General features: G+C 36.1%; 1 pseudogene; it reads left to right on the top strand.

Annotated features, from left to right (window-relative positions):
• LOC122122428 overlaps nucleotides 1–14,519 on the top strand; it is a 267,246-nt pseudogene extending 252,727 nt beyond the window's left edge.
• The last annotated feature ends 423 nt before the right edge of the window (nucleotides 14,520–14,942 follow it).

Genomic DNA, 14,942 nt, shown 5'->3' with positions numbered 1-14,942 from the left:
AGCTACTTGGTGCACATAATAAAATTTGTATTTCTAAAATTACAATAGGCTTGAAGGTGTATTTTAGTTTTTTGCCTAAGCAAACAAATATACTGCATAGAAAAAAAGTTTTCTGTTCCTAACTATGTCGGTTGAAGAGAGGCAAGTAACAGACAAAATATTACAAATGAGGATTTTTGCCTATGACAACTTTTACTCAGGTGACTTATGAATAGCAGCAGGTTGATGTTCTAAGGGAGGATGGATTCTGTTGGGGAGAGCTCCATCCTTTGCTTAAATGAAGCAGATGAGTTATGCATTTACTTTTTAAAAAGAAACTTCAACCAAACATAATGCTAAATGGTGATGTGGGAAGACCTTTCACTTTTGATGTACTAATAACGTGTATTTGGTTTTCCTTCACCGTTCATTTAGAAATAGTTTAAAAATATTAAATGAATTTGTAGAGGCATTTCATTTTCCTTATAAAAAGAAATCATTAAAAATCCAGAAAAGTACCCTTCAGAGTACTTTAAAAAAGTAGCTTTTGGCAAAGATCTGTAAAGGCAGATTTTTTTTTTTCCTTAAAAAGTTAATCTTCAGGGGTGCTGATTTTGAAGGTTTTAAATAAATGTTTCATCATATTCTTAGAATCTAAACTCATTATATTTTGAAATCGGAGGCTCTGAGTGTTGAAATCAGAGGTGTAGTTGAACCATGAAATATGGAGTGGAGTTTATTTGGTGACAATGAATTCAGAGGAGATGGAAACTTAGGCTATTTCATGGAGAGTATTTAACAATGGCATGATATTAGTTGGTTCGTTTCTGTTCAGAACAATTTCCCTATGAACGTTAGCTGTTATTGGAGTGCAGACGAGGAAGGTATATCCTCATTCTATTCAATAGACCCTTGAAGAAATTTCTGATGGCTTAGCGGCCAGGCTTACTGGCAGGGTGCATCACCTTCTGTCTCTACAGGCCAAACACAATTTGAACAACTGGAGAATCCTATAAGCATTTACTAAGAAAAGCATGAATGGGCCAGAAACTATGTCCCATCAGCTCTCCTTGGTTTCACCTCTACCAAGACACCAAGTAAGCTAAAGGAAAACTCTATACATTGCAACAAGCAGCAGACAAAGGAGATTTTGAATTCTTTGGGGCTTTGCGGGGTGGGTTGTTCTTGACACTTAGGCCTATGATCCTTTGCAGACTATGGTAATATTTGCTTTGAAAGTTTTTATTTGCGGAATGAACTGCTGGGGCTTGACTATTTTTGCACAAACATGTTTAAATATGCCTGTACCCAGGGCACTGTAATAATACGAAACTTGGAGATACCAACGTTGTCTTTCTGCTGCACAATGTCACGTGCTTCCTAGACCCTTAGGGACTCAGGTGAAAGCCCAGCTGGGTAGTGGCAGTGGCGTGGGCCCAGGAGCATGGCATGAACCAAAACAAGGCTGTTTCCATCCATTCCGTCCTTCCTTAGCTCTGTAACCTTGGCATAGTCATTTCTCACCACTAAGCCTATTTTCTTGTCTGTAAAACTGGGTTATGAATACTTATGCTACCTGGCTCACAGGGATTTGGGACACATTAATGAGATAACATCTGTAATGTATTGTTAGCTCTTTTTTATGGTATGATGAAGATTACAAAGTATTGTGGATCGCACTCAATTCAATTCACTCAACATGGAGACCTTTTTCAAGGACTAACAATAACACTATACTAGCAACAAGGTATATTCACTTTTGGAATGATGACCTGCCTGACCCATTGCCTGTTATGAGGATACGTGGTGGTGGTACTTGGGTGTTGGTAGAATCTTGTGTACAATTGGAATTGTAGCTAACAGTAAACCAGTACAACAAGTGTGCCTGGTCTTGCTCACCTTTGGGTTAAATTATCCTATTTATCTGCTTCCTGGTCTAGGAAATCGATTCAGGACCAAACTATTGTACCTTCTCTAATACTTATTACGAGCCTAGTTTTATTCTTTAGTCTTTTTAAACTTGTTTCCAGTAATAACTTAATTTTCCTAGGGGACTGGAACGATACAACAATCCCAGTCATGGAAGCAAATTGAGGAACAGGCAAAGTTACTTTCAGTACCTGCTTGGCCATTCAGCAGTCTTTCTACTTTTTTAAAATGTATTTCCTGATCCCAACAGGTACATAGGTAAAACATCCTTAGCCGGGCAAGGTGACATATTCATGTAATTCTTGCTACTCAGATGACTGAGAGCTAGAGGCTTCCAGTTCAAGACCAGCTAAGGCAGAAGAGTCTGCTAGACTCTTATCTCCGAAGTAACTAGCAAAAAGCAGGATAGAAAGCATGGTCTATGTGGTAGAGTTCCAGCTTAGCAAGTACAAGGCCTTGAGTTCAAATCCCAATACTGCTAGAAAGAAAGAATGAGAGAAAGGAAGAAAGTAAACAATAGTCTTTAAAACTTAACATGATAGCTCATTAGCAGTCATCTACTTGCCTCAATAAATGCTGACTTGGACTTTGGCGTTTCTTGTGTTTATCTTAGATACAGAGTCAACTCAAGGAAACCTGTAAAATTGTGTTGAATTTTTGGATTCTAAATTATGCTACATGATTAATTAGGCACCATGAAATATCATCTTATATTGGTTAAGGGAACCTGAACTTAAAACATGTCTTAGACCCACTTACAAGCTCTAGTAAAATCCATCATGCCATACTATGGTCAGACATTCTGGGATGGGAAGAAACAGGAGCCCACACAGGACCTAATTTATTTACTCATTAGATGTAATAATAAATAGGAAAAAAACTGGATAAAATTTTGCTGCAACCCTGTAACCTGAATTATATTCTTGAAAGTCAAATAGTGGTTGTAAACAGTCTTCTAGTTATATAAATTCCTTCTCCACTAATACAGTTCTAAAGTCTTACTAATTGATTTCTAAGGTTCTCCTAATTCTTGTATTAAATATAGGCCAGATAGTAATCATTGTCCCTGTTTGCAATAAAAATTGTGACTTAGGGGAAATATATTTGCTCCGTGTTTTTGCCTTGTATCAATATTCCTAGCTACTTAGGAGGTTGATATATGAGGATGGAGATTTGAAGCTAGCTGGGGCAGTGAGACTCTTATCTCCAATTAACAACTTAAAAAGCTAGAAATAGAACTGTGGCTCAAGTGGCAAGAGGCCTTGAGTGAAAAAGCTCAGGGACAGTACCCAGGCTGAGTTCAAGCCCCAGGACTGGCACAAAAAAAAAAAAACAAACAACAAAAAATTATTTCCATGGAAAGCCACACTTTTGGAAAGAGCAACTTGTACACAGGAAAGATCAGACTTCATGAGTCTATAGTCAACTTACTGCAAACACTATGTGCCAAGGCTGTGAGATCATAAAGCTTTGTATCCAGGCTTATGAGCGTGGATGACACAGATCTGATGTTGTTCTGCATAGTTTTGCTTTTTTAATGACCCCCTTTCTCCCTCTCCAAGATGATCATCATTCCAGCGCCCCTGTCCTTTGTCCCGTTTTTTGTTTTGTTTTGTTTTTCTGTTTTTCTTGGCTCCAGTCTCCACTGAGCCACGCTTTGTCTCTTTGTTCGGCAGGTAGTAAAAGGGTTAGCTGGAGATAATTTTGTAAGAACAAAGTTACTGTAAAGTTTTTAATGCTACAAAACCTAGAAACCCAGGCCAGCCTGGTGCAGATTCATCAAGTTACAAATAAGCTTCGTGATCCCAGGGTATCAGTCGCAATTAAGAAAGTCCTTGGAGCATTAGTTGGGGTGGAATGGGAAAAAGGTTTTTGGGGTTTTTTTTTGTCATTAGAGGCGGTGTTGCCTGGTGGTCTGAGTGAAGAACTGGGAGCCAGGAACTCAGCGATCCAAGGAGGCTCTGCCAAGGCCTCCTGCACCGTTTAAGGCAAGTAGCTGGGTCTCAGGAGGCCAGTGTCACCTACTTTGAATCTCCCATCTGCAGAACTCCTTACCCAGGGCCAGGGGAGACGCAGCAGGAAGTCTGCTTCCTTGTCTGCAAAATTAGAATATTAATACTTGCCTAAATAACAGGTTAACCAATTAGTGACAAAATGTGCAGCTGATAGAAAGCAGCAGGAGGAGAAAAGGAAAAATCCAAACTCAATCTTATTATTAGGTGAGTTTTACTCAGTTCTGGATTTTTCAGCTGCCCAGGGAATCCAAGGCATGTCAGGGGGTAATCCAGGGCAGGTGGAGAGACACTAGACCCTCGTTTTCATTCCCCTTCAGTGTGAAGATGTCTGGTAAAGCAGATTATGCGGCAGCTCTGTTGGAAAATAGAGAGAACATCCACACTTTGGGCGTAAATAAAATGAATTGCAGAACAAAATCTCAGACAAAAGAATTTGGTTTTTAAAAATTAGTATCATAACTATACTATTTTAATATCATCCGGAAAAGACCATTTAGTGCATTTGAACATTCTCTGTGTATGTGTGTATACACATGTGTGTGAACATGTGCAGGAAAACCTAAGAGGAATACACAGTAAAATGGAAGATGGACCACAGCAAAAGTTCTGGGTAGTGAACCCAACATTCTCTAAGTTGCTGCACATTGTTGATGAAGCCATTAGACAGAAAAGAAAAAAATATCGTGTTTCCCACTGTACATAGTTTTAGCCTTCCCCTAAAATTACATTGAAATGAATTCTTTCCTTCCATAAAATGGAAGAAAGTCACATTTTGGGCTCTCTGAACTTAGAACATTTGACATTTTGTGCACGGCCCCTGCATGAGAAGATGCAGTGTGTCCTTTGGGCATGTTTTGCTTACATGACAATAAACAGAAACATATATTAGCTGCAAACAGTAATAGCAGTGCTTACGGCTTTGTATGAAATATTGCCAAAAATGTCAAGTACACTTCTAATCTTTTATGCCTTGGCATTCAAATTCAAACTTAATATGAGTTACTCTTTTTATTTCTTTATTTTAAAATAAAGTCCTTAAAAACTATTTTGCCATTTCTAACTTACACTGTAAAGGGTTATCAGAGCTAAAATTTAGACCCTATTTTAAGCAATATACTAAAGAGTAGAATACAGGAGTCAAAGTAGAATTTAGTCACCACACAGTATTATAATATTTTTAATTTAAGACATTTTCCTGCTAGACCACAATAAAATGTCTTAGGAAAATTTATTTGATACATATGTGTTAATAGATAATATACTCACATAATATTTATGCTGAAATATTATTATATATAAATTTAACTCTCCTTAAATACATAAATACTTGATATTTATGTATATATGTCAAAATAAATGATTTATTTGTTCATATAATTAGGTCAGTGCAATTTACTATGACATGATTAGGTTTTCGTAAAATCTAAGCAAAAAATCTCTCACTTCTTACTATGTTTATCACTTTATATGTATTTTGATATATGTTAGTAACACAAAGGAAAATTTGCAGTTTTATTTTCGAGAACTGTGTACACTGCAAATTTTAAATGAATCCCAATGTATCTGCTACTAATATTTTGTTTAACCAAATTTTATAGAATTATATGTGGACTCATTATAAAGTCATGGAGAACTGTTTTGATTCCGTTTACTGCGCACCAAGATCTGAGTTTAGAAACATTTGGAAGATTTTTCAGGTCTTTCTGAAAATAATTCTTATTGCATAATTTTATGAATATTATATTTCTTATACTACATTCATACTTATATCTTGAAAGATGTTGTCAATAGTAATCTTTACCTTATATGGGTTACACTTTGTAAATTTACAAAATACAAATACTAGATATATGTGTCATATATGAAACCATAAAGGGTCTTTTGGATTCTGTTGAAAGAAATGTTTTGAATGGTGTATTGAATGCAAAGAAACTAAGTCTTGATATATTAACAAAATATTAAACTAAAGCCTTGATATATGAACAAAATATATGTTTATCTATTTAATGTAAATATAATAGAAGTGAATAATTAAAATGCTTATTTATTGCACAATTAGTTGACATTAAATGTTTGAACTTGAATAAAATGCTTACTTTTGTGTATTGTTGTTACTGAACTGGATTTCAGAAATAATATCTTATGCTATGAACTAAATGAGGAAATATATTTTCAGGCTCCTTTTTACTTATTGGTATTAAAAATTTAGAAATTTTTTGTATTTCCTTCCATCAATAAATGTGCATTTTGAAGACAATGTTTTGACTGGGCATTTTTAGAATCTGTGATTTTTTAAAAATGTTACACCATTGAAGAAGGTTGTCTAATATCAGTTTACTAAAATATCAAGAAAATCAGTCATGCAAAAAGAACAAAGTAAGATTCAAAATCCTAAACATAATTATGTCTTCTTATTTTTATATGCAGAGATATTATTAAAATATTTGCATTCATTTTTGCAATGGTGCCGATATTAACCTAAGAACTAGCTACAAACATATTAATTTCTTCTCTTTAAGAATCTGTAAAGAGTGTTATTTTCTCCATTTTAGCTTATGGAACAAATTCATCTATAATGACTTGAAATGATTATTTAATGACAGTATAAAGCAATGTAGAAAGGAAGAAATGTTTGCTTTTGATAGGATAGATTTACAAATATATCCTATGAACTAGTTGTAATCCCACCTCTGAGAAATGGTAATATAAAATCATATAAGTTTATTTTCTGTGCAGAATCACCTAGAGTATGTGGAATGACACTTAAAGGGAATAAACTAGCAACAGTGGCTTATTTTCTGAAGCAATCTTGACACTAATGCTGAATTACAACTTGGAAACATCTAGCATTTTTACCTTTATGAGAAAGGGCTTTTTACATATTTAACATAATTCTGGGGAAAATAAACTGGAATTATGTATAAAGATATGTACACTATAACCAAGGGGCATTTATATCCCCCTGTAGAATACTTACAATGATTTTTATTGCCACTTTGCGTCATTTTCTAAAGGATATAAAATACAGCCAGTAAACAAACTAGACTTGAGATTTAAGGTGACAGCCACTCCTTCAAAAGCAATATTCAGATATTTAATCTTAAGAACATTGAATATTTTGCAACCAAGTAAAGTATACATTTTGCAGAAATGAAAGGACTGTGCACTTGGCTTCTAATTTTCCCAGCTGTGGTGCCCGGGCTCCCAACTCCCACCATTTCTGAATCACAGAGAGTAAATCCAGGATTGCTCCTACACTCAATGCCCCGCTTGAGAAAACTATACAGAAAGCCTTTACTCTTTTGAAAGGCAAACCATTCTTTCTCTAAAGTGCTAAAATCAAGAGGTGTTGTCTGACTTCTGGCTCTATTTTGGAAATCTTCCATTTTCACCTAAATGGAGGAGACTGTTTGACCCTTCCTGGAGACTTCTGCACATTGAGGGTACCCTTACACGGAGGAGTACTTCCACTTCGCTTCATAGCTGTGTGGGTCTCACGAGGCCTCCAACCTTGGATGAATTCAGACTGTGGAATACAGGAATCCTGCGAAGTGTGCAAAGAAAATCAAAATTTCCTTCCAAAATGTTCTTTCTGTTCAATCCTTCCTTCTCCTTGCTTCGGTCATGATCATCCTAATTTTCACTAACGCTTTACCCATATTAGATAATTCTGGCCTTTGGATTTGATCCACCCCACTAACTCCATTGTAAATAATAATCAATTTAATATTGCCTTGTGAGAGTTGGGAATACAGCTGCCCTTATTAGCAAAGCTTCTTTCCTAAGCTTGGTGTTAGTCACAAAAGTTCTAAGAAATTCACATGCTTTTTTTTTTAATACCCAAGAGGTATAAGTGAAGAGGGTCAAACCTTCTTTAAACACAAGACCGAAGGAGCTGACACATGTCAGAGCATTGTTTGTCACCATGTCACCAATGGACACTAACTCCCCATGGCCCAAAGATCTTTGTCTGTCCCTGTAGGTGTGATTGCTTCATCACATGGCAGTGTCTGTGTGTGCATATCATCCAGTCACAATCCTAAATTGAAAATAAACCCTACCATGGTAGAATCCTGAATCAGGTTCTTGGTGGCTTTAACACTGGTCACATGGTGTGCCAGAGCCAGTTGTTCTGGCTCCAAAGCTGATTCTGACCATTTTTACCCATTTTTCACTGTCGTTATATTTGCGGAGGAGCAGAATTCAGAGTTCTTTATTGTAATTTTCCTTGATGGTCCATCTTATTCCTTACAGGCAGATCCCAGTATTGGAATTTGAAAAGTAGAGCACTATATGAAGTGATGTATGTGTGTAATGCATATATGTATATATCTACACATATGTATATATGTAAATATGCATACATGAATATATATGTGAGCTGTATATATTTATATGGCATATGATATATACACATATACTTGTATGTACATATTCAAATTTATGTCAGAAATATGATTTATATGTATATATGTAAATATGCATACATGAATATATATGTGAGCTGTATATATTTATATGGCATATGATATATACACATATACTTGTATGTACATATTCAAATTTATGTCAGAAATATGATTTATATGTATATATGTAAATATGCATACATGAATATATATGTGAGCTGTATATATTTATATGGCATATGATATATACACATATACTTGTATGTACATATTCAAATTTATGTCAGAAATATGATTTAATTACTCCTGCTGTGAATGAAATGTTTCCCCAGCACTTTGACACTCTATTTGACCATGTCCACACAAAGTTTTCTATAAGTATCTTAATTGGATAATGCTATGTTTGAAATATGAAACTGCATGGGCCTCACAATTCACTGTCCTTTTCTGCTGTTAAAAGATACAAGCTGATTTTCACCCTTGAATTTTTTTTGTAGTATGGAACATTAAGTAGTTGTTCTGAATTTGAACTGGTTTGGAATGTGTCTAGCAACATTTCTTCCCCTTAATCAATGTGGTCAATAAGTAATAAGTGTAACTATAATATTACTAGCTTATATTCCAGCACACATAAAAACAATTAACTATATAGATTGAAAAATGTAAAATACTTTAATATCTCTTAATAATCACACTGTAGCAATTAGCAAGTGAAGTGTATTGTATAGAGTTAACTTAGAAGTAACTGCAAGTAGGTTTCTTTTACAATCGACGTAAAACTAGGTAAATTTTTATTCTTTCTTATTCAAACTGCTAGATCAAAACATTTGTGTTAGGCACACTTTTTTTTGTTGGTCATGGAGCCTGAACTCTGGGCCTGGGCACTGTTCCTCAGCTCTTCAGCTCAAGGCTAGCGCTCTACCACTTGAGCCACAGCACTACTTCTGGCTTTTTTCTTTTTGCTTATGTGGTGCTGAGGAATCGAACCCAGGGCCTCATGCATGCAAGGCAAGCGCTCTACCACTGAGCCACCTTCCCAGCCCTCTCTCTCTCTCTTTTTTTTTTTTGGGTCCGGTCGTGGGGCCTGAACTCTGGGCCTGGGCGCTGTCCCTCAGCTCTTCAGCTCAAGGCTAGTGCTCTACCACTTGAGTCATAGCACCACTTCCGGCTTTTTTTTTCTGCTTAAGTGGTGCTGAGGAATCGAACCCAGGGCTTCATGCACGCAAGGCAAGCGCTCTACCACTGAGCCACCTTCCCAGCCCTCGGTTGGCACACACTTAAGTCCCCCAATTTGCCTATTTATACTTTTCATAACTGAGAGAACAGGTATATAATACCACATCTGGCTCTTCATGGAGAAGAAATCTCATACACTTTTCTGCCTGGGTTGGCCTTAAACTGTGATCCTCCCAGGTTTCAGCCACCATTGCTGGCTTAGAAATGCATTTTTGATGCATTTTGATGTATTTTGATATCGTATGTTGGCAACTTAGACAACAACAAGGAAATAATTTCATTAAAGAGGCAAATTAAGAGAGCCAGGGTAGCCCAGGAAACCACATGACCCTGATGGTGTGCATCTGAGTCAAAGAATGCTTTCAGATAATTAGTCAAGATGACTACCAGGGTTCTTCTCTAATCATTTCTCTCTCACTTTCCTTCTTCCCAAACACTCTTTCTTTAAGGAATTTGCATTAATAAGACCAAGTAAGGAGACATCCCAATAATTAATATCCTAGAAAATATAGTGGCTGAAGTTGTTAGTCTAACTTTAACTGTCAACAGCAAAGAAACACTGTAAATCAGAGAGAATTTAGGAGCAAGTGACCTTGTCATTTTGAATTAATAATTCTATTTAAGACTAATTGCCATCCAAGTTGACATCTGTTATGTGTGTTTCAAGAGTGCAGAGAGGAATTGGCACAATGGAGCCAAGTGCAAAGGTATCTCAAGAGTTATGGGCAATCTGAATAAGAAAAAAAGAATGCTACAGTAAGCAGAATGCTTCACAGAAACTCAGACTTTAAAGGTTCTTAAACAAGAGCGGGAAAAGGGATTATAATGAGAATAACAGAGAGTAAAAAGGCTAATATAGAAGCAAGTGAAGGAAAAATTCTTTATTTCAAGTAGCTATGGGAAAGAGGAACCTAAGCAAAACAGGAAAATCAGAGTTAAAATGTATCTATTTTCTCAACATCTCTTAGTTGTAAGTGTCAAACACCCTAAGTATTTCTGCTCAAATATGATGGGTGGTTATTAACCCATAAAAATGAATTACCACAGTCTTAACAAAAAGATACATGAATGATAGAACAGAAAGTCATAACATCTCTTCTCTTTCTCCTACCTCAGGGTTGGTTTCATTCTTGAAAGTGCTTTTACTCATCAACAGCAACTATTACTAGAATCAAAAGACATCTTACAGCATGGTAGAAAATCTTTGCCTGCCAGTGAACTATATCCAGGATATACGAAGAGCTACAAAAACCAAACATCACATGGAAAAATAATCCAATTATTAAATGAATAAACAAACTGAACAGAAAGTTCTCAGAAGAAGACAAAAAACCAAAATAACAATGAATACATGAATAACTGGTCAACATTCCTAGCCATATAGGAAATGCAAATGAAAGCTGCCTCAATAGCTCATCTCCCCTCAGTCAGAATGGCAGCCACCAAGAAACCAAATATCCAATACTGGAGAAAGATGAGCAGGAACAAGGCGCTGGAAATGTAAACCACAGCAGCCCCATTGAACATCAGTACAGTATATCCTTAAAATACTAAAAGCATATCTATCTTATTATACCACCATACCACACTACTCTTGGGCATATGAATTATTACACAAGAAAGATAACTGCATACTCATGATAGTTATTGCTTCTCTATTTACTGAGGCCAAACTTGGGAATCAGCCAAGGAACTAACAACTGATAAGTAGATAATGAAAATATGCTGCCTACATATCATGGACTATTACTCAGTCATAAAGAAAAATGAACGCATGTCATTTAAATAAAATAAATGGAAGATAATCACATTGATTGAAATAACCAAGCTTCAAGACCAACTATAACATGTTCTCTCTCATTCGTGAAACATAGGCATATAAAAAAGAGATTATGATAAAAACAACAACAACAACAACAACAATAATAATAATAATGGAACACAAATGTAAAGTGGGATTTTGCTGGGGGAAAAGGGAAATCAGTAAGAGGAGGATCAAGAAAAGAATACTGAGTGAAGAGAAATGAGGTACTCTATGTGTGCATAGTGTATGTATGCACATACATGTGTGTATATACATGAGTGTATACATGTATATGGATACACACATAATGAAACCCAACACTGTTTTTAATAAAGAAGAGGAACAGAACACAAATATAGAGGAGGTGTTGAACTTGTTCAAAGGATATTATATGCAAATATATTATTATCGTAATGAAATCCTTTGTGGTATTAATATATGCTAATTCATAAAAGAAAAAGGAAAAAATGTTTACTCAATATTCCTCAGAGCTATTTCCCGGTGCTATTGCACCATTCCAAGATTTTATTATTCCTACTGCTCACTGACTAGGAGGGAGGTTTTCTTCACCCTCTACCCTTCTCTCCACTTGCCCACCCTGGAGAGAAGCTTTATGATTGGCTATCTATATGATTTATGGGCTCATTAGGAGATGGAAGAGTAGTTCTAGAAAGAGAAAATGGCTTCTGTAACCAAAGAAGGACTTGTCTGATGAGCACATGCCTTGGTTACTATCCAGAGAAATTTATTCAGTTCGCAATTTATATGTAGATGTGGCTCTCTGCCTTTCTCAAGTGGATGGCTTCCAGTTCAAGAGGTCAAGTTCTGGGGGAAAGCCAGTCTTCAGCTGAGTGCTTGGAAATGTTAGATATCTTCAAGATGTGCGGGATATATGAAGTCAGCAGAATTGGTGATTATTATAACCAGGCCAAGGATAAACTGGAACCGTGTGGGACAAGTGAAACAGGATGTTGCCATGGCTGTGAGTTGTGCTCTAGGATAATTAGTCTATGCAGAAACATCTCTAGGGACAATGAGTTCCTATTAAAAAGAATGTTGTCCTCTGTGTTCGTCACTGAAAGTTTTCCTTCTCTCCGCGCTTCATTAAACAAAAGTTTCTCAGTACAAAGCAGAGTATCCCAGCCTTGTTTTGTATTATACAATTTTTGTTCCAGTAAAATTAGCAGGGAGGAGGGGGAAAGAATCACTTTTCTGCTGTATTTCAATTGCTTATAATAATCCTGGGCTTTGCATGGCTAAATATACAGCACTAGTACTTCATATTTTTGATAAGGTTGTTGTAAAATTATCATAAAAGATCAGAAATGGAACTAGCCCCTGATGCTTAAATGAAAAGTTTTTGTGTAATTAGGAAATTAGGAGGATATTATGTCATTTCAGAGCGTATTTGAGCTACTATTTTTTTCCTCCGGTAGTGGGGGAATTTTTTTTTTCCTTCCAAAATGTGATGTGATCATATGTGTTCATTTTCCACCACTTTCCAGGTGTTTGGTGACATCAGTGCCTTGAAGATGGTCCCCAGTGAAGTGATCACAGCCATTAAGCAGCGCCTGAGATAGATAATGTATGGAGAGACTCCTCGGGCACTCACTCAAGAGAATCTGAAAGGGTCCGTTGAAATTAGAAGGTGGGTAGATGCCCGTGCATCTACGAAGCAGGAGCCACCAACTGGCACTTCCTTCTTGCTTTCCTTTTGCTCTATAATGGACACAAGTCACTGTGAGGAGACTAAATCCACCGTTACTTTGGTCATACATGCCCCCTTCAGATGAGGAGGAAGAAAGAAAGAAAAAGGGTAAAGAGAAAATGCCATTGGGATTATACAAAGCACAGACAGTGGATGGCTCCTTTATGGCCTGTGGAAGAGTTGGAGTCAATGCAACAAAAGCTTAACTCCATTGGGGCCTGGTGGTGAACACCATAGAACAAAAAGTATATACTTTGCAAACCAGTTTACTTGAGTGACAAGATTTTTATTACTATGATTTGAATTTTCCATCTTTTCCCTTTGAAATTCCTTCTAAGGAAAAACAATGAATTTTCCAGCTAGTGAAAGAGAGGAAAGGTTTTGTTTTGTTTTATTTTTTTAAAGCTTGGTCATGTCATCTTCCAGCCAGTATTCCACATATGTGAAAACAAAACATATAAACAATGACAAAAGCATTTCCCAGTAGAACATCCATCATCCTGGAAGAGAGAACTTTTAAAAATGAGTCCTTTTATAAACACAACTTAGAATAGTGCTAGGTACATTGGGAAATGCCTGTGGAGCCAGATACCTGTGGCTCGTGCCTACCTATTCAGGAGGCTGAAGTCTGAGGACTAAGTTTCAGAGCCAGCAAATCTGTAAACTCCTTATCTTCAAATAGCCAGGAGAAAGCCAGAGGTGTCTCAAGTGTCTCAAGTGGCCATTTTCAGCCTTAGGTGAAAAAGCCAAATGAGAAATTGAGACTCTGAGTTCAAGCCCCCATACTGACACAAACACATTGTGTTGTAGTCTCATTTGTAGCATAAGGGAAGTTAAATAAACCAAAGTGATTCAGGCCAGATATATTACAATTCATTCAATGATAATGGTGTAGCAACACAAAATATCCTGAAAAGGAGTAAAGTTATAGCAGTATGCAGATTTCTGCATTTTCAATCATATTTCATCTGATTATTAGGTCAAGTTTATCAATAAAGTTTGGTCAGAAAAGTGTGGTAAATTTTCCCAAAGACTCCATTTTCTTAACTGACTTAATTGAAGTACCTGCCAACTGTGTATCCTTAGCACGTCTCTTTATATTTCCTTCAGTAAAATTGAAGACCCATGAGGGATTGTTTTCTGTTTTACTTATTACTTTTCCAATTCTTAATAGTGTGTTTCAAACAAATAGTTGCTCAGTAAGCTTTGTGTGGTGCAGAATGAGTTGATACATCACATTTTAGTTAAATTTATGCTTAATGAGCTATATGAGATTGAATTGAAAGAGCAAAAAGATTATCAATTAATACATTCTAATTTTTGTCTTTTCATGTTTCCTTTAGGAAATTGGTGGCCTCAATGGAAGAATGCACAAAATTAAGAAGGCCATTATTTTCCACCCCCTCAAGGATTCCCAGAGACACAACTGTATTTCTTAATCAAAGGCATATTCTAATACATAATTTCAAAACATGAGTGTTTCAAAGTCTAAGTTTGTGGAGTTTTTGTTGCTTGTGTTGCTTTATATTTGTTTCTTCTGTCACTCAGTTTATCTGAACTGAACATTAAAGAATAAGCATTACAATTTGTCTAAAGCTGTTATAATGTGATATATTGGCACTGATAAGTGTTGAGTGGAGATTTGCTAACAATTTTGTCATGATTATTCACTTTTCATTGCAAAGAACTTTTCTGATTTTCCTGGGCCCAGTGCTATAACCCAGAACAACTCTGAATTAAGATTGTGGAAATTTATAGATCTGAATCCAGTAAGTACTACACTTTAATCAGCACTTAGAAAATTAATTTCACTTGTCTCCATATCTTTGAGTTCATTTCTGTCACTCTCTCTCATTTATATG

The sequence above is a fragment of the Dipodomys spectabilis genome, unplaced genomic scaffold (genome assembly GCF_019054845.1).
Source record: "Dipodomys spectabilis isolate Male_0828 unplaced genomic scaffold, ASM1905484v1 ptg000209l, whole genome shotgun sequence".
In the NCBI taxonomy this organism is placed as follows: Eukaryota; Metazoa; Chordata; class Mammalia; order Rodentia; family Heteromyidae; genus Dipodomys; species Dipodomys spectabilis.
The sequence above is the reverse complement of the archived record's forward strand: the minus strand, read 5'-3'. Positions and strand labels throughout refer to the sequence as shown.